The sequence below is a fragment of the Panthera pardus genome, unplaced genomic scaffold (assembly GCF_024362965.1).
Source record: "Panthera pardus isolate Hobbes unplaced genomic scaffold, ASM2436296v1 HiC_scaffold_15, whole genome shotgun sequence".
Taxonomy (NCBI): Eukaryota; Metazoa; Chordata; class Mammalia; order Carnivora; family Felidae; genus Panthera; species Panthera pardus.
In genome coordinates this window covers 86,039,938-86,060,703 of record NW_026526710.1, presented here as the reverse complement: position 1 = coordinate 86,060,703, position 20,766 = coordinate 86,039,938, and the positions used below count along the sequence as shown (strand labels likewise).

Genomic DNA, 20,766 nt, shown 5'->3' with positions numbered 1-20,766 from the left:
TTTTATCTCTTTTGATCAAAGAAGAAAATCAGACGTTATTAACACTGTACAGACGGATCCCCTCACCCATCTTCCTGCCCCTCCTTTCCTGTGTACGTCTGGCAGGCACAGACAACCATGAAAAGTGACCTGAGTGCCCACGGTGAAGCATGCGGAGAGGAGGTACTCACTGGCTGTTTTCTTTCAGCGTTTGGTGTGTGATTTACGTGCATAATTTACGTGTGTGAAGCGTATTCCTCCTTACTACTTGTACTCCAAACACAAGTTGGAATGAGAGCAAAAGAATATACATTTTCTACAGTGAAAATAAAATAGTGTAAATGTATTATTTAGTTTTATCGCACCCTTTTAAAGTTATGTTTGCAGTAAACAGCACATCGGTGCAGTGATTGTACATATGTATGTGAATTCAATAAATGATTTGGGTAGGTGCTCATTTTCTTGTATCTGATTGATATGCACCGTCAGAAGTTTGGAAATCAGAGCTTTAAAGTATCCTATTAATACCATCTCCATTCAGTAGAAAGGGAGCCAGGGCAGAAAAATATGCTTACTATTTGGACATAGTATACTATTCAGACTTGACTGAATAATAAATCCTTAACTCTGACCGTTAGATTCTATTTGGATTCAGTAGCTACTCCTTCAGAATGCCAAGCTGGGATCACAAGCTGAGTCAGCAATGGACCATTCACACCTTAGTATGAATTATTCCAGTCACTTCTTCTCTATCAGCAGTCAGACACCATTGGAAATGAGAGTTAGGAGGAATGAAAGAAAAGGAATCCGAGTTACTGAGTTTGGATGATGGGAAATTAATCTGAAAGTACAGGTTTCATAGGACACCATCCTGGAAGAGCTCTCTTACAAGAAGGTGTGCATGGCACCAAATGAGAGAATTGAAGAAAGAGGACAGATGGGAGCAAGAACTCTAAAGACCAAGTCTCCTCTCAACTTTCATTACTGTCCACGCTGTACTCACTCCTGCACCCTGTACCCCAGACCATCTCTGGCATCCCATTTTAAAATATTCTATTTCAGTTATCTCCGTAAACAATGAAATACTTGGCCTCCACCTTCCAGATGGATAGATGATTCTGGGAGTAGCACAGAGGTGCTGTATCAGACTGAACATCCTGACTCTTAAGTTTGGAAATATGACCGCCCCCCTCGTAGGATTTTTTGGAGCTTCTGATGAGTACACATCTTGAATCAGACAGCTCCAGGATATTAGAGCCGAAAAGACACTTAGAGAATGTGTAAAACTTCAGTTCACGGACATGGAGAGCAGATCAGAAAGACTGCAGGGAGCAGGCCTGGGGAGGCCCTGGAATTGGGATTCCTATGTCATCCTTCCCTCTTAGCCAGAGTCTCACGTGAGAGCCTGAGCTTCCCAAGCCTGTGTCCCCACAGAATCCTGTTCTGGGATTGTATGTGTTACTTGAGATAACCCATGTGCAAACACTTGCCCCCGTGCGCCACGCGTCATCGTATTAGCCCTGAATACGTGCTTCCTCTGCTGCTCTTTGGCTCAGATCACGAGCTAATTGGGTATAGTCCTGACCTGAAAAAAGAGGCGTAGGGTGTACAGGCCTGTGTGTGTTGATTGTAGCGTCTCACTGTAATGAGAGCAGACTCCGTTCTTTTCCTTAGAAGCAGGAATGGGTCATCTTTAGTTTTCCCTCTTTTAAAGCTACAGATATTTAAAGACTTTGGAATAAGAGACAAATTTGTCCAAAGCTGGTCCTTTCAGCTGGGGCTCCCTTATAAGTGGCTGCGTTCACAAGGAGACAGAGCTGTTTACTGTGCGAGTAGAAAAAGTCAGCCCGCCAGGAATATGGTGGACCCAGGGGCCCTTCCTGCAGTGGGGTCTCACGGGGCCCCTGCATCCCAGGTGAGGCAGCTGGAGTCCACCCTCCAGAGCAGAATCAACTCCTACTGGAACAGATGCCCACCGCTTTAAAACATGGCCCACAACTTAGTCTGTTGTCATGACAGGTTTGTATTTGTTTTGGTCTGATTTCTTTTAACCTGGCTTGAGCAGTGCAGTTAGCTGTTCCCTGTTACCTTTGGTTGTGGGTTCTGCTCGGTGTTATTTTTAAATATGGGGCACCTTTTTTTTTTCCCCTTCTTATTTGAGACCACCAAGATTGGCTTGCTTTGTTTTCACTAAGGTGAAAGGTGTCATGTCGTGAAGGAGTGCCCGGTGATTTCACAGAAGACTTGGACTTGGAAATGGACACCTGCGCTGGGCGTGTTACTCCGCTGCCACCAGAGCCTCGTCACTATTTCCACACGCATTTCCTTGATCGGAGAATCCAAAAGTGCGTACCTATTTATTGACTGTGTTTTTCCTTTCTCTATGTGTCATGTTATTTGCGTGTTTTTTAATTGGGTTTTTTCTCATTCTTGATTTGTAAGGAATCCTTAACATGTAATGTTAACATCGATGACATTTTAGCACGTAGTTATCCTGTTTGACTCTTACCTTTTACTTACATGTTTTTCCGGCACATAGAAGTTTAAAATTTTGGGGAGTCAAATATCTTTACCTTTTAGCATATGTTTTTACCGTTAACAGCAACCACGGATGCATATTTATCTAAATACTTGTTTCCTTGTTTTATACGCTGTCCTTTATTTTTCATTGCTTCTTTCCCAGTTTATTTCTGATTATTCTTTTGTTTTAAGGTTTGTTTATTTTTGAGAGACAGAGGCAGAGTGTAAACGGGGGAGGGGCAGAGAGGGAGGGAGACACAGAATCCCAAGCGGGCTGCAGGCTCCGAGCCGTCAGCACGGAGCCCGATGTATCTTATTGTATTTTTAATCACAATAGTGCAGACATAGGTTAACTGAAGGTTTGGGGCTTCTTTGAGAAACAGTAGCTTCTGTTTCTGCCTTTCCCAACCCCATCCTTACCCATCGAAAGAAGTATTTCAGAATTGCTTTTCTTTTCCTTTGTTTTTGAGGGGGAGGGGGCAGAGAGAGAGAGAGACAAGAGAATCCCAAGCAGGCTCTGTGCTCAGCTAGGACCTGGATGTGGGGCTCGATCCCACGACCCTGGGATCATGATCTGAGCCAAAATCAAGAGTCGGACGCTCAACTGACTGAGCCACCCAGGTACCCCAATATTTTGAATTATTTTAGTGGATTTCTTTTCCTGCCAATTTTCTTGGGTGTTACTGAACATTATTTCTTCAGAACTTCAGGTGTGGGCACACGGTTAATTGTTTTAACCAAAAAAATCCCTTTAAAATATTATTGAAGTTTTTTTAATTTAAAAAGTAATTTTGAGATCATTAATTTCTTTGTAATACTCTTTCTTTTCCTGAAATGTCTTCCCATTTATTAAATTTTTCCTGTTCGGTGAATTTTTGGAGTTCCCTGACCCCATCAAGGTCCTCGTTAATAATTCTTTTTCTTTTTAAGTTTATTTATTTTGAGAGAGAGAGAGTATGAGGTGGGGGCAGAGAAAGGAGAGAGAGAATCCCAAGCAGGCTCCACACCATCAACACAGAGCCCAGCACGGGGCTTGAACCCACAAACTGTGAGATCATGACCGGAGCCAAAATCAAGAGTCCGGTGTTTAATGGACCGAGCCACCCAGGTGCCCCTGATAATTCTTCAGTGTATCCCTGAGAGGTGTGTGTGTGCGCGTGTATGTGTGTGTATGTGCACGCGTGCACGCGTGACTCAAATTGCAAAAATCCACCCCTACCCACAGAGCTTTGCTATTTTAATAATACGGTTTTTTTTCTGTGTGTTTTAAGTAACCAAATACGTTTCTTCACGTCATGTCTCTCACAGTCACTCACTTTAGCTGATACAGAGTGAAGGATAATAATAGCACAGCCCTGAGGCCGACACCGTTTCCAGGCTACCACCTTTTCCGCGGCATCGCTCCGTCCTTGGTGCCAGTTGCCGTGAGATAACGCCTTGGTGTTGGCATCCAGAATGCAGAATCTTGAGCAACACTCTGCTTCCAATGTGTCAGAATCCTACAGACGGGATTCCTTCAAATCATCGTGGTCCGGTAATTTCACGATGGGATGCTGTCTTCACAACATAACCAGAAAAGTAGGAGAGGTGTGGGCACACGGGCTCCCACGAGGGCATGACAGGCCGTAGTTGCTCCTGGCCTCCCGTCTCGCTCTCCCTGCCACACCGGTGCGCAGACGCACCCACCCACGGGTCGTACACACTCGCTACTCTCAGCCGCCTGCCTTTATCTTTGAATGGACCCTGCACGCCTCTCCTCCTCGTGGAGTCTTCCCCACCCTGCGTGACCGGCTTCTGCCCCCCATGTGCCCTAGCGTTCTGTCTTCTCGTTCTTTACGTGCAGGTCACAGTGGCAATCATGGGACGGTTCGTGTAGTTGTGTCTCTTATTTAACGTTCTGTAAGGAATGAAGTCGTGTCTCGGTTACTGCTGCACTTTCTACCCCGACTAGCATGAGCAAATGTTCACTGAACGTTTGTTAAATGAGAAGAAAGCGAAATGTTGGAATCCCCGAAATGCCCAACCGTTACAGTACAGGCAGGAATGCCTTCCGATCGTTTACATTTTTGTTTTCATGGTTTTTTAGTGCCGAGGGAAATTGCCTTTTCTGATAGCATTAGTTTTGTGAAAACCAAAACCAAAACCAAAACAGGAAAGTTGCTGGAAAGGAATACACCAAAATGTTCACAGTGGTTATTGCTAAAGTGGAGAACTATGTTCTTGTATGTTTACTTTAAAATAGGCATGTATTAGTTTTATAGCCAGAAAAATATAGTTTTTGTTTCGTTTTTAAATTGATTTAAGCCTAAGTTATGGAAAAAGTACCTCTGAGGCATAGGGAAGTTGCAAGTAAAACCGGGTTTAAAAACAGAGATTTCAGTAAAATATTTCCAAGTTTTATTTCTTTTGAGGGAGAGACAGATCACTCATGTAAGAGCAAGCATGAGTGGGGGAGGGGCAGAGAGAGAGAGAGAGAGAGAGAGAGAGAATCTCAAGCAGGCTCTGTTATCTCAGAGCCCAACATGGGGCTCGATCCCACAACCCTGGGATCGTGACCTGAGCCGAAATCAAGAGTCAGATGCTTAACTGACTGAGCCACCCTGGCGCCCTTCAATAAAACAATATTTTAAATGCTCCATTGGAAGAGAAGCCTCATCAGGAGAATGGATAGTAGCTAGACGGAGCGGTACCTTCCCAAAGGACCACCGTCTGACAGAGAACAGAATAAAGTACAGCAACACATTCACAACAGATAAAGCCTGTAAGAAAACATGTAGTGCTATTGATAAAATGAAATCAGTGTATAATAGCAATCCTACAACTGTTTAAGATATGTAAAAATATGATTAATTGTTTAGGATACATACATGTATTGTAAAGGTATGAAGAAATACGTAGTGTGACATGTGGTGATACGAAACTCACAAGAATGGTTTCCTTTGTTGAGAGAGGGGTTTGTGGCTGAGGAGAGAGAAAAGGGAGGTTTGATTTTTTTAACCAAGTGGTGGATATGGGTGTTACTGCAAAATTGTACTTTTGTGTACGTTGTAATATTTTATAGTGTCCTGAAATTTCATAACATGTTTTGAAATAAAAGTAAAACTGAAAGGAATCTGCCACTAACTCTTTCGTAAACAAAGATTCTTTTGTAAATAGGGGCAGCATGCTTTCTGTGGTCTGTAAACTCAGATTCTCTTTCACTCTCCCTCCTTCCTTCCTGCCCAATCTCTCTCTTTCTCTTTCTGTCTCTCTGTCTCTCTGTCTCTCTCTCTTTTTTTTTTTTGGCTTGCTTTTAAAGTAGCGTATTCTTTTTAACAGAACTGTTTTTACTAGGAAAGTTAGGAATACCATGAAAACCACCAGATAGCTATAATTTGGTCACTGGTGTTGTAGATCTGCCTGGTCTGATTATAAGAACTTTTAGGAGTTGTCTAGTGCTTTAAGTTAATAGTAATTTAGATTTCATTTATGTAGATTTCTAACTTGGCATGTACTCCTAGTAAAGCAAACAAGAAAAAGAAATATGCTTCTCTCGCTCTGTTGGATTATGATTGATCTCATTTTTCAGGATCAGCTATTCAAGAAAAGAGCTGGACGGCCCTGGCTTACAAATTTCTAATAACTTGAACTGTGTCTGCGAGAGTCTTAATTGTATGAAAGGGGAGGAGGCTCTCCTCGGAGCATGACCGTGCAGTTTAGAAGTGCTCCAAGGAGAACAGAGTGCAATGCCTTCCCTCTGGTTCCATAACGTGAAGGAGAGAGGAGGCAGAGCTACTCTTCAGGTGATGGAGTGGTGTCCATTCTTGAAAATAGAGGATTAGCTTTGCAGTGCGATAGGTCAGAGTTTTTATTTTGCGAAGTGCGATTCCATTATAGCCTTCTCATCTCCCACGAGCTCTGGGATTAGTGTTTGTTATGCTAGGAGAATATAATAATTGCTTCAGTATAGGAAAAATACGTTTGACAAACATTCATGCTAGAGAAACAGGAAAGATGGGATCCTTGACCCAGTGCGGAACTGCAGCTGGTCACTTAAGCCCCTTGCTTGTCTGCTGATCCGCTGATTATCTTCTCACCTAATTTTAGCCCAAAGGTTCAGCTTCCACCCCCTCCCGTTTTATCATTTCTTTTTCTCCTGTTGACCTGCCTGTGAAGATACCAAGTAGAAGCAAAATTGCTAAAAGGCAGAGCAGAAGAAGAATGATCCTGGGTCATTCGCTGAGGAGGTCGAGACCCTGACAGCTAAGGGTTAACCGCAGCTGAGGTGCCACAGGCCACGGAGAGCACGCGGGCACACTCACGTGCAGCACTCACACTCATTCACGCACACATTCGCGCACACTCAGGCGTACACTCACGGGCATACACACAGAAGCACACTCTCACCCCGGCACACACGGCCCTCCCCTGCCCAGCACAGCCTCCCACCGATGCCGCCGCAGGAGTCTGGAGCACACGAGACGGCTCTACAACCACGTCCCTCAGCTGAGAACTGACCCACTTTCACCAGGTTGACAGAGGTGAGGAGATGAGCCGTGGAAGTGGTCCAGACAGAAAACCTGTGACCAGAACAAGATCCTCCTGACCCAGGTTCCCGGATGGCGTGCCTCCGTGGCCGGGATGGACCCGGCCCTCGTTTACTTCACCTCACCTTAACCAGGAACCTGGACCCACACATGCCCAGCGAACTGGCGCCAGGTGGCTGATTGGGACATTTCAGCTCTCCTGAAAATTGGTGTCGATCGCTTCAGAAGACACCCGCAGGCAACGATTCGTCGTGACGGTTAAGATGGCCAGAATGATTGGGCTCCTCAGCACACAGACGCATTCCACACCATACCTGAGCTGGCTCTTAGATTCAAAGGTCAAATTAAAACTGGTCACCTGGGAGTGTGGCTTACGTGCCCATGTTTACAACCTCAACTCTTGTCATGTGTCTGCAGAGTCCCCAACAACAAATCAACATCCTGTAGTCTGGGGGAAAGCAAGAACAAACGACGCTTCAAGAACTGGGGCTAAGTTGCGAATGCCCAGAACGCAATTCGTATACCCAAAACACGTTACGGCCACAAACTGCTGTGGCACAAATTTGGACTGTTTTAAGTTTTTTAAAGTCTCGTTTGCAAGTAGCAAAAGATCCTTATTGTGAAAGATAACTTGGTTCTCTTGTTTATATTCAAGAACCAGCGCAGATTAAAGTGATCTTTTAAAAGGGCTTGAATAGGAGAATAAATCAGTATTGGTGTCCCGTTTGTCTTATTTCAATAATAGTCACTATGGAAACGAATCACTGACCTATTTCTTTTCATACCTCCAAGTAAACAATAAGGTTTCCTTCCACTTTTCCGTGTATCCTGTTTCCTTTGGAAGAGGGATCTCTGGTATAGAGTGTCTCCAAAGCACTTTTTATTGAAATCCATGGTTCTTCCCTGCATGCTTATTTCACTTGTTTTAAACACTCTCAGCCTCGCTGTGAAATTCTGTGAAAGCCACAGGTGGTGACGCGAAGCGCCCAGTGCCGTCCTTCAGAAGACGGGGCTCACGCGCCTTTGCTGCCCGATGCAGCTGAGGGCCAGAGGACTCTCAGACACGTGACAAAGTGCCCAGCGCAAACAGCCAATGGACTTTCCCTTTCATTTCCCCTTGTTCCACCCCAGTTCACGATTACAGACAAACGGGAATGTCTCCCAGGAGCACTCGCCATGCTAGGCTGCTGATTCGAGAAAGAACAAGCGAAATACTAGCGTGTGTCCTCCCTTCCTGTCCTCAACCCACATCCGAAATCCATTTTATATCTGGCTGAAGCCAGAAGTTCTAAATATAGAGGGTGTGCCCACCCCGGCACTCCCCAGTCTCTCTGCGGGGCTGTCTGTGAACCCACAGGCCATGTTCGCAGGGGCCCCATTAACCCAGCAAGTGTGGCCCCTTGGCATTGGTCCACAACCCCCCATCTCCAAGGACACACTCCTGCTAGCATATCAAAAGGAAGCACACTGTGTGTAACTCTATTTATTGCTCGCTATTTTTATGACCTGTGAAGGCCTTCTCTTCACTTGTTTACTGCGTGACATGGAAAATTACAGATATATGTAGATATATATTTTTAAAGGCATACACACAAAAAAAAGACATAAAAGACAAAAGCCCCATACAGCGGCAGTGCCCTCCAGCGGAGGAAGAGAAGATACTTTAGCAGTGTTCTGTATAACAAACATATTACAGAAACAGAGTAAAACGGCCGTAGTGCTTAATTGTTTTGTCTGACAAATCTATTTTTAAAAACGGAAAGAGGTCAGACCTAGGATGTCAGTGCCTGAAATGTGCCACAGGCATCTTGGGAGAACTCTCTGAGATTTCACTACAAATGTTACTACCTTTATGCCCTTACAGAGCTGTGATTTTCCAAATGGCCATGTCAAGATGATAACAAAGTAATTGCTTGGAAAGCGGGGGGGGGGGGGGGGGGGGGGGACTTAATCAGCCTGAGAACCTGGCAGATTGTTGCAAGTGTGGCTCCTACTGTCTACGTGTTCCTTTGCGCAGGCCCTTTGCGGTGTGGCCTGGCAGCTCTTCCCACTGAGAGGCAGAGTCGGTTTCATCACCCTTCAAATCTGGGCTGGCCCCGTGACTCTCTCCAACCATCGAATGTGGCAAAGTGAGAATGTGCTTTTTTTGGCCACCGTCACAAGAACAAGCCTGGGAAGTGTCCTGCAGGATGAGGGAGCACAGAAGAACCGAGGCATCCCGGCTGACTCACAGCTGACTGCATAGATGTGAGGGCGCCAGCCCAGCCCAAACTGCTGACTCATAAAATGGTAACTAAATAGGTGGCTCCTATTTTAAACTACTACGTTTTGGAGGAGTTTGTTACACAGCAATAGCTTAGCTGATACACCTTTTCTTTCTCCTCTTTACCAACACCCCCATCCCCCCTAGAAAGGCTTATTGCTATGCAGAAAGCCCTTGTCAGAGAATCGGAAGATGTAGGTGCTACTCCTGACTCAGAATAATTTAGCTGTATGACTCTGAACTTGTCCTGTACCTTTCTGAGCATCAGTTTCCTTGTCTGGATGTTTACATCCAAGATGTTTCTGGCTGGAGCATCCGTATGAGGGAAACTGCCAGGCAGCTTGGACTTTTCCACACGCTGGTGTGAATGTCTTTAAGAGGTGTGCATAACAGATCTCATTACAAATGTGTCTTTTGATCAGTGGTCCCACTTCTTTGCCATTCTGCCATGGAATTAAACACCGAATACACTGGCAGTTATGCTCAAGGATGTCTAGTGAAGGATTATATGTATGGCAGACGTCAAGAAATAGCCTGAATGGCTATCAAGGAAAATGTCTGAACAAATAGTGCTATATTCATACTGTAAAATATCATGCAGCTATTTAAAGAATTCTCCAGAAGAACTTTCATGATAGTTTTTTTTAAGTGAAAGAAGCGAGGTTCGGGGTACAGTACCATTTTTGTAAACAAAACACTTATATGAGTGTGCAGTTTCATATGCTTATTTGGCCACTAAGAAAGTTCGGAAGGACACAGAACATGCTGATTTCTTGGGCTGGAGACAGATTTCTAACAGCAAAAATGTGCAAACAGCCTCTGTGTTTTTAGGTGGAAGGGTTGGATTAATTTAATGATGGCACTTCCATATGGGGAAATAATACTCAGCTGTTAAAAGTGATGATACGTATTACGTGAAAACAATTACATGCATCTAAAATAATGGTATTAGTGAATATGAGACAATATTAAAGGAAATAAAAATGCATGATCCCACGTATTTAGAAAATCTTCGGGATAAAGACACACCAAATATCCTTGGTAATTTTTAATGATCATGAGCTTATAAGTGGCTTACCCTTATTTTCATGGATCTATGTTTTCTAATTTTGCTAAAATAACATGTATAAAAGGGGAAGGAATGGGGCACAGGCAGAAATGTTTAGCGATTCAAAGGTGTTGAGTAAAAGAAGCAGAACCAAAGGGGACTGGATCCTTCATAAACGCAACCACATCCCTAAACAACAAGGAGGTGAGCATACTTTGAGTTGGAAATCACAGTCTGTGAAAGACAGCTTGAGATATTTAGCCCAGTGGGCTGAGCAACCGGCCGTCTAGAATGTTTTTGGCTCACACAATATGATTAGAGTGGATGAGATAATTAATATTTATAAAGCACTTTCATATCCTGCAGAAGAAGCTGTTGTGTAAGATAATACTGTCTTCCTGAACACAGTCCTTGTGTCTTTCTTCAAATGGGCCCAGGGCCACCTCTTCTGATTCCCCCTTGAAAGATCACCAGCTTATCTCCTCGTCAGCATGCTTTTTGGTTTTCTTAGACAAGAAAACCTGATTGGAGAAAGAGGTTACATTCCTCTTCACCGTAAATTATATACATCCAAACCAGAAACTCTTTTGCCTCTGGAGACTATGTTTGTACTTGGGCAGATGCTGTTCATCAAAGTATTAGCCTTGAACAAACTCCTTCTCTGCCAAGTTTAAAAGACCCCGGACACGACAGGAACTTCTAATGAAGACAGATGATTCCGCGTAGATTTAGACTGAAGGCAGCTTGGATGAGGTGTGCGCCACGCAGACTGGAAGGGGATGGGTTGTTTCTGGGGTGCGGCTTCTCCCCCACGGCTACCGCCAGCCACCAAGCCACTCTCACCCCAAGCCTGGAATTCACACAAACAACTAGTCTCCGGATGGGAAACTCACTGACATTCCACCTAAGTCCATCGCCGGGCAACTTATGAGGAAACGGAGCATTCTGAGAGGGCCTGGCCCCTGGTGAACTTGCCCTTCCCTGCGGACAGCCGTCTTGCCCCTTCCTTCGCCTTTGGCGGGTTCTGTAAGGGCTTGTGAGTGATACGGGTCCCTCCGTCCAACTCAAGGCGTTATCATCACTTTGGCTTTTGCTCTGGGAGGAGAAGCTGCCATTACTTCTTCCACCCAGTCCCGTCGCAGTCGTAGCACACTGACCAAAAGCATTCTGACCACAGAATATGTCACTTCAGGACAGAAAGCCGCTGGATGCAAAGTTTGGCAACTTGTTTCCATCCTTGCTACCCTGGGTGACTGAATAGTAACAGGCTGTGCAGGTTTCTCCACAGGCCCCTGAGTCCCACACATTCCTTTCTCGGGAGTCACTGTGTGTGATTCCTTGGAAGAAAAAGTGGACATTTGAGTCGCTTCCTTTTCCCTCCTGCTAAAACTTGCTTCTCAGTCCCTCACTCTTGCTCACTGAGTCACTGGTCCTGGCTCTCCTGCTTTCATATTTTAAACACACATTTTATCAGCATGAGCGGCGGGACACCGTGACTCTTTGCACCACAGGAATGAATTCTTGTCATGAGAGTGAAGCCTCAAACATCACTCTTTAAAAGTGTACTCTGTAAAAGCAGTTGTTGTTTGGGGGATGGTTTGTGGCCAGGAGTTTAAAAATTTCCCCCAGAAACGACATTCCAGAAACAATGAAAACCACCCCAGAGTTGGGCAGTGTTACCTTTATTTAACTGCAAGTACTCACAGTTCTGCAACTGTGAATGTTCCCTTTTTCTGGGTGTAAAATGTCTGGGTCCATGGAAAAGTTAGTCCTGGGCTGCGTCGGGACAGGACGTTTGTTGTTAGAAGCAGCATCTTTCCTGCCGGTGGGCCGGTTGCATAACTGGCAGTTCCCAACACTGCTCTTGCTGTAGTCTGTATAAAACAGTTACCAAATTAGAAAAAATAACCCTTATGAAATATGCTGTGTGCTGAATCACACCTAGATATTAGCTGAGTAAAAGTACACTTCCTAAGAAGTCAGACTCTTAGGGGCACCTGGGTGGCTCAGTCAGTTGAGCGTCCAACTACGGCTCAGGTCATGATCTGGCAGCTCGTGAGTTCAAGCCCCACGTCGGGCTCTGTGCTGACAGCTCAGAGCCTGGAGCCTGCTTCGGATTCTGTGCCTCCCTCTCTCTCTGTCCCTCCCCTACTTGTGCTCTGTCTCTCTCTCCTTCAAAAATAAACAAACGTTTAAAAAAATTTTTTTTAAAGAGAAGTCAAACTCTTAGCACAAGTGAGAAAACGATCGTCAACATCATTAACTAAAAACTCCGTGCCTGGTGCCGTGACAGCTGATTGGGTGCAGCTGCCCGTAGGGTTGCACTTGGCCCGCCTACGTGTCAGATACACTTAAGCCCGAGGTCAGCTTAGAAACGAACAACACGACGTCTGTTTGGAGGCACTTGCTGACCAGCATTTAAATTTGAAGAACAGAGGGGCGCCTGGGTGGCTCGTTGGTTAAGCGTCCGACTTCGGCTCAGGTCATGATCTCACAGTCTGTGGGTTCGAGCCCCGCATCGGGCTCTGTGCTGACAGCTCAGAGCCTGGAGCCTGCTTCCGATTCTGTGTCTCCCTCTCTCTCTGGCCCTCCCCTGCTCATGTTCTGTCTCTCTCTGTCGCAAAAATAAATAAAAACATTTAAAAAAAAATTTAAATTTGAAGAACAGAAACCCGTCATTCGGAGCTCCTCATAGGTCAGACTGGAAGACACCGTGTTTCTTGACCGTGGGGTGTGTCCAGCGGTGTCCTGGCCCTCTGTTCAGGAAACCTCTTTGGAGGGCCTCCGGGTGCCTGTGAGCGGTGTGGATGGGAGTGAAGAAAGAGCAGAGAAATCCCCAGCTCTGGAGGTTGGCAACCAGAGGAGGAGGAAGACGTGTGCCAGTGCGGACGGCGACACGGTCACCGCCCGGGATGCGTGCGGTGCGCTGGGAAGGAAAGTTCAGAAAGCCGTGGGCCGGCATGACAAGTGGGCCTCAGTCCCCCCCGGGGCAGCGGACCTAGAGGGCCGGGGGTCAGCGACACGACAGCTGAGAGCTGACGTGGGAGCCGGGAACCCCTTTGGCCACACCTGTGCTTTCTGTCTGCCCGCCCTTTCCTGCCGGAGGTCACGCTGGCCCGGTTGACGGTTGTCAGCAAGCACGATCTCCCATGGAGTAAACCCGCGGGCCGGGGCACTCACCCGGGTGTGGTCCCGGGGTGGCAGCCGATGAGTCGTGGTGGGAAGTGAGAGGGAGGATAACCCGCGTGCATTTCACCCCACGCGCGTGCACGTTGTCTCTGGCTCCCTGCGCGGGAATCCGTTCACAGACGGAAGCACCCCTGCGGGCCGCCTGACGTCCCCGTGAGCCCGCTCGGCGGGGATGGCAGCACCGCCCAAGGGGCTCGTGCCGTGTTCTGAGGCAGCGGGATTCGGGGCTCGCTGTCTCCACACTCTCGATTTCGTTTTTATTCTCTTGAACCTGTTTCCACCAAGCTGCTAATGAACAGGCGTATTCCAGGCAGCGTCTGCAGGTGTCGCTTCAGCTGAGCGAGCAACTTGCGGGACGTGTCTGCGTCCCGCGCTGGGACTCCGAAAGCTCACGTCGTCGGCGTGGTGCGTGGGTCACCCCAGCTTCTGCCGCGAGAACCCCCGTTTGTCAGCCCGCGTCTGTGGGAGAGTTGAGAGTCCTCTTCACACCCTCTCAAAGACTGCACGTTGAAAGCGGACATGGTTTTGCACTAAAAACGAGTCATCCTAGGACGCATTGTGACCTATACGAGAGAGACAAACATGCGACGTTGACGTTTGGCTTTTTACAGCTAAACCTGGTCTCCCCGCCTCCTGTGTGGCCTCCTCTGTCTTCTGCCCCTTCTCCGTTGGTGTTGAATCCGGATTTCTTTAAAGTAGGCGTCAGTACTTTGCCAGAAGCCCTCCGGCAACAAGACGACCATCAATGAAATGGCAATGGAATCCCTAGATTGGCCGCATTTCTTTCTTGCCTTCGCTCTTCTGAGGGGTGTCCTTGGTGAGAGGTTTGGGATTCAGTTCATCTCTTTCGTCGAAAACACAGAGCGTTCGCTTCCTCCGCCAGGGCCTTTGTGAAAGGTGTGAGCGGAAACGCGGGTCACGTACCGCTGAGCAGCTTCCAGAAGAACCAGCGCCAGAGTGGGAGCAGGAGGACCCCTTTGCAGGGAGGGCCTGGAGGGCGGGGCTTCCTGAGGAGGGCGGGGCTTCCTGAGGAGGGCGGGGCTTCCTGAGGAGGGCCGGGGGTGGGGGGTGGGGGGTAGGCCTCTTCTCGCCAGTCCCAGTCCCCCGGCGGGACTGGTCTCCTACCGGGAGAGAGACGAGAGAGACGTGGTGCGAGGCGGGGGCCCAGGAGCCGAGAGGCGAGTGTTAGGCGTGCGTGTGCAGACGGACACACGCACCCGGGGCGGGGAGAGCGAGGGTGCCGTCCCGGGGGGGGGGCGGCGCCACGGAGGATTCCCCGGCCTCTGCTCACGCCGCCCGGAGCTGGAGCTGGAGCCGGAGGAGGGAAGCGGGGCAGAGACGGGACCCCAGGGCCAGACGGAAGCTCCTGAGGCACTGCCTGTTCTCCGCAGACTGCTGCCTCCCTCCCCCGCTGCCGCCCAAGCCTCCCCGGCCACGTGGCTCCTCCGGACCGCGACCGACGCCGTCCCACCCGCCTCTCCCTGCACGCGACCTTCCGTGGGTGCCGGCAGAAAAGGCCGGCTCTGAGATTTCCGTTCTCCCGGACGTCCTGCCTGCTGCTCGGCGCCCCCCCCCCCGCCCCCCACTCTCCTTCCACACCCACCCCCCATCCCCTAGTTGAGGGGGCGCCCGGGAGAGCACAGCAGGGGCCCGCGCCGCGTGCCTTGCGGAGGACCGGCCTGGTCGCACCGTGGGTGCCAGCGGCCGAGCTGAGAGGGTTGCACTCCCGCTCTGGGGTGTGGGGAAGGCAACGCGGCGGACGGGCGCTTTCCATTTCCCATCGTGAAGGCCGCAGACGCTTCCTTGGGCGTCAATACCAGACCGCTCGGAATTCAGGACGGTGAAACGGGCCGACGCAACGAGGACGGCGCGAGGCTGCCCTTCTGGGCCGCAGAATAGCCCCGCTCTTCCAATGCCGGGATGCCAGCGCTCTGTCCGCACCCAGCAGCTCACCCACCGCTCGGGGCCCGGTGGAGCCGTCCTGGTTCCACTAGGTCCTCCCTACTTTGTCCGGGACCCGCCGACGTGGCCATTCGGAATTCTCTTCCTGGGGACCGGATGTTGCCCCGAATACCCTTCTTGGGGAGTTTGCTTCTGGTATCTTCCTGTCAAAAACTCAGGAACTAGATTGTCCACGGACTTCACTCCCTCAGATGCGGGTCCACTGTGCCCGAGGAAAAGGACAGGCTTCCGCTCGGGGGTAAATGACAAAGGCGGTGATCGGACACGGCCGCCCCTCGTCCCCCTGCTGGGCCGCTGGTGTAACGCCACCGATGCTGCCGGCCGTGTGCACACACCCGCGCGGGCGAGACACCCCTCGTGTTTTCCGAGGATATCTCTGAGCAGACGTGGTGCCGGCGGCCGACAAAAGAGGGCGTCTTGTGGAAGGCCCTGGAGAGCTGTACAAATAGCAACCGGCGAGCACCAGGTTAGATGAAAGCTAATTAAAAATGACGTATTAAACACGGTGCTGCCGGCTGGCGACTGCGGGTGTTTCACGTCTGCTTCCCCAGGGATGTGATCCCAGTGCCCCTTCTCTGCTGAGTCATCGGTTACCTGCGCCCCACCCCCACCCCCGCACGCCGGAAACACGAACACCTCCGGCCCTTCCTGCTGTTCGCCCTTCCCGCTCACCTGCTAAAAACCCTCCCACTGAAGTCATCCCACCGCCTTTAAGGGAGAGGTGTTTAGAAAGACAATGGATTATGCAATTTCATTTCAAGGGCTTATTCTCAGAAAAATGACTCAGATCATGGAAAGGGTCTGTGTATTCAAATGAGAAGTGAATCATTCCTACCTGTTTATGGTCCCCCCCCCCCCCCCCCCCGGCTGGGACCTGGGGGAGGGAAGAGATGAGCAGATGATCAGAGAACCAAGTGTCTGCTGCGGTAGGAGCCCCCACGTGCACTAAGCCCCCACAAAAAGCTAAGTTTTAATGGCCTTGACCTCAATCAAGTTTTTAAAACGATCTTTACCTGGACTTGTCCGTATTTCCACTTTTCTTTAGGACAAGGAGATCGCTGCTGCGAGGAACTTGGTTTGTAGGCAACTTTGACCCAGTCCTCGGCGGTAAAATGTGCATACCTATAACCATAACTTATGGCAAAGAGCCATTGACATTGGTTCCTTTTATAGCTTATCTGTTGCCCAAAGGAGGGGCCTGCCTGTATGTTATTGTGTGTGGGTGCGGGATCTGGGTCAGTGCGCCCTTCGAACTGATAGGCGGCCCTGGGATTACCTGCGCAAACCGGGAAGAAAAGAAACAGAACTCAGGGCCCCCAGGCTTGGCTTGGCGCGTGCATCGTGCACTTTCGCAGGCTCCCAGGAGAGGGCATCCACTTTTTGGAAAAATATCTCGCAGCTACCGGTTTCCCGTTCCCGAGGCACACGGCGTGAGCAGCCCCTGCCCCGTGAGGCCAGCTGTGGAAAGCACGGAAGTAGGACATGCTTGCTAACCTACGTCTTTTCTTGACATAGTGTGTCGTTCAATGCCGGGGCTGAGGGCAGCAGGGACGGTCGTCGGCCTGAAGTGTCAGAGCACGCCGCGTGGCCAGAGAGCAACATGTGATTAAAGACACATACCTGTGGGGATCGGCACAGTCTTTTCAGGGTTGGAAACATATTGGGGATCATATGAGCCTTGTTTGCCACCATAAGAACAAACAAAACCAATAACCCAAAGGACCAGATTAAAAAAAATAAATAAAACTGCAAAGGCACCTGGGTGGCTCAGTCGGTTAAGCGTCCGACTTTGGCTCAGGTCATGATCTCACGGTTCGTGGGTTCAAGCCCCAAGTCGGGCTCTGTGCCGACGGCTTTGAGCCTGCTTCAGATCCTCTGTCCCAACCTCCCGCTGCCCCTTCCCACTCATTCTCTCCTTCTCAAAAATAAATAAACTTAGAGAGAGAGAAAGAAAAGAAGAGAAAGAAAGAAAAAGAAGAAAGAAAAAGAAAAGCAAGGCTTCCTGTGTTTGGACACCTGACGTGCTTGGGAAGACACTGCGCCTGATCCGCCAGCACAGTTGTGGGAAAGGCAAGGCTCACGTGTCCTGCAGGCTTGCAAAGGGCGCACACGCTCTGCCCTGTCCCAGCTGTGTGTCAGATGGTGGTTGGGAAAGGACCATGTGTGCAAGGCACACGTGCAAAGGTACAAAGACTAAACCACAAGACGGCGATCTGCCAGCAAGAGTCACAGAACCGTGGGGCGCGCGGCTGGTCCTGCGGCTGCACCAGCCTGAAGCCCGGCTTGCGCACAGGGTTCATGCAGCTGAGGCACCAGCTGCAAGGCGCCTGCAGGGATGTGGCAGAGCTGAGGCTGCTGCACGTGTCCCCTTGGAGCAAGAGTGGCGCCCTCACCTGGGGGGCCCGGGGCTCTCCGTTCCACCTCTCTGCTCTCTCAACACAAACCTCTTGGAAAATGAGTGAAATCACATGGGCATTGAAATCTTACTGTCTCCAAGTTTTATTTTTAATAGAGAAGACAGTCCAATGTTGAGCATCCACATTTACAGCTGGTTGTGGCGTTCTAGAACCCCAGCCTGGTCTAACCCTGAAAACCCAGAGCTGGGTCTCTGTCCCCTACCAGAGGCCTGTGGTCACGGCAGTCCTGGGAGCATCAGGCCGGTAAGGTCCATGGGGGGGGGGGGGGGGGACCCACGGCGGTGTGAAGGCGGCCACGCCATTTGTCCGGTGACCACAGTGGGTGTTTTGTGGGTGCCGTGCCTAGAGGAGCCGCGGGGAGTCGAGGGCTGGGGTGGCCCGCAATTGTGGGACCAGACGGGCACGTACAGGGCAGCCGGGCCGGTACTCACTTCCTCGGAATGTCTGAAGAGTCCTGGCAAAACCCCACCGGCTCGACAGAAGAAGAAAGGCCTGCCAATTCGGCACACGTCACTCATGTGTAAATTATGTTTAAAAGCACAACATCAGAAGGAGAGAGACAGACTCTGTAAATCGCTGTCTGGTCGACACAGAGCTAATGCGCTCCCTGGATGTGAGTGATTCAGCCAAATGCGGTGCTTGGCACTTACGGAGTCGAGAACTGATACGGGTGGCCTGCTATCAGTTGGTGTGCGGATGCACGTTCTCTTCCTCCTCGCCCTCTGTGACGTGTGCTCGCGGTCCCTGGAGGGACAGCAGGGCAGGCACAGAGGGGAGGGCGCAGGACGGCACACTCGGCGGGTGTGAACTCTCAGGAAGCGGCTTCTTGCCCATCTCACGGAGCTCTGGGAGGATGGAGGTCAGCCCTCCGAGAGCTCCCGTGTCGTAGGAGGAAGGCGGATTGGAGGCAACACAGAGCTCCAAAGGAGCAGCGGGGACCACTCTGCTTAGTCGACCAACCGCTCACTGTTTAGTAGGTACCAGTCGGACAGAGAAGAAGACACGATTTCTAGGTAAGTCTGCCCTGGCCTAAGGCCTCCCGGGGAGGGAGGGGGCATGAGACACGGGGAGACAGGGCGATGGGATCATGGGGCACAGGGACACGGGGAAAGACTCCAGGGGGACTCACTAGATAATATGGCGCTCGGTCCCCATGGTCTCGTCCGTCGTCCTTCCCGGCAGGCTGCTTGGGTCCCCCTACAAGGAGGCCTCCGCAGACCCACGCCTCATCGCCATCGGGATATGACCGGACCCGTGGGGGCAGCCAGGAGGCTTGGAGCGTGGGCGGGAGAGGTGCATCCATACAGGCCCCGAGCAGGGAGCACCGAGGGGTCCCCGATGCATCTCAGGGGACCCTCTCAGGAAAGCCATAAAGCTGACCTGTGAGTAGCGGTCACCAAATACAACACTTGCCCGCATCACATTGCCTAAGACAGGAGTGTAACTGTGGGTCAAGGACGGGAAAGGAAATGGGAGGTGACAGATGGGAAAGACACGGGAGGCGGTGAACAGTGGCAGGGACACCACGCAGACACACAGCCGCAAGAGCACGGTGGTGCCGGACAGGTGGACACGTGAGGTCACGTAGGGCCTCTCCGGGACAGCCTGTGGTCGCGGGTACACCCAAAGGCTCGTTATGGGATCCGACTCCAAGCAAGAACGTCTTCGAGAACGTCCTCCTCTCCCTGGCCGGTCACAGGAGATCCCGGGCTCGGACTCCTGCTCCTCCTGAGAGCCCCAGGCCTCCGAGGGCACATCACGACAGCTGGCCGAGAACTTCCCGGCAGCGTCTTCCAGCCTCCAGGCTCTCACTCGCTCTTCCTGCTCCTCTGAGAGAGCCCGGGTGGCAGTGAAGGGGTCCGTGAAACGGGCTAGGACCGGGATGAAGAGGTGACGGAGTGCTCAGACGCCTTCTGCTTATCCGGGGCCCGATCATCCACATCCACGAGGGCTCCATCCCGGAGCCGGCCTGATCTCTACTCGGGACCTGAAAGTGAGAATGACCCCGTTTGTCGACAGAGGACGCTCGTGAGCCCCTTCAGGATTCAGTACAAGATGGCCCGTCCTGTGGACCGCCAGAACCAAGGCTGTGACGTAACGGTCCCCCGTCTTGGCTGCTGCTAGCGACGCGGCTGGCTGTGCCCGGATGCTGGACACAAAGACTCCAGTGGTCTTCCCTGGTGGTGGTGCCCAGCCACCACGTGGAAACAAAGCTTAAAGCTTGATTAGTGCGTGCTTGCATTTCCTTACGTTTTGGCTGCTTTGTATCTATAAATATGGAGCAAGTTAGCTGCTTCAGGGAAGTATTCTGAAGTATGAGCAAAGTAGAAAAGTAGTTACACACAGTCTTATTACCCAGATACACCTAGTAACGTTCTGTCGTTTCCTCCTGGGTCTTTGTTACTGTGCTTTAAGCACAGTTGAAATCACACAGTAGATACAGTTTTGAAAACTTAAGAAGACTTAACATAGCGGAACAATTTCCACATGCATCAAACAATTTTGTAAACAAAATGTAAACACGATTTTTTAATGGCAGCATGAAACTGAAATATAAGGATGAACTACATTTTACATTTTTCTCTCTTAAATTACAATTCTAATAATATTAATTTGGCTCCTACTCATGGAGCCTTTGCTATTTCTAAACACTGTGTTCAGCATTATATATAGATTATCTGGTTTTAACTGTCAAATCAATCCTATGGAGTAAATACTACCATTTTACCAATATCAGAGGTAAGGAAACCAGGACTCAGTGGGGACTAATGGTCCCTGGCAGGTGACCCAGCTGAACAGGATCCAGACTTCTTCTGGGGTCCCCGTGCCCCAAGCACACATGTGTCAAACCCCTCCCCTGGG

The 20,766-nt window shown here is 50.0% G+C and overlaps 2 long non-coding RNA genes across 2 annotated transcripts; one reads left to right on the top strand and one right to left on the bottom strand.

The window, feature by feature from the left end:
* Positions 1-9,997: 9,997 nt before the first annotated feature.
* LOC109251761 (uncharacterized) lies at positions 9,998-14,016 on the bottom strand. Its single transcript, XR_002073687.2, has 2 exons — positions 13,797-14,016; positions 9,998-12,210 (listed from the first exon to the last, which is right to left on the bottom strand). It is a non-coding gene; the product is annotated as an uncharacterized LOC109251761 (long non-coding RNA).
* Positions 14,017-16,351: 2,335 nt separating this feature from the next.
* LOC128777096 (uncharacterized) lies at positions 16,352-20,473 on the top strand. The gene is made up of 2 exons (XR_008422320.1): positions 16,352-18,917; positions 19,087-20,473. It is a non-coding gene; the product is annotated as an uncharacterized LOC128777096 (long non-coding RNA).
* The last annotated feature ends 293 nt before the right edge of the window (positions 20,474-20,766 follow it).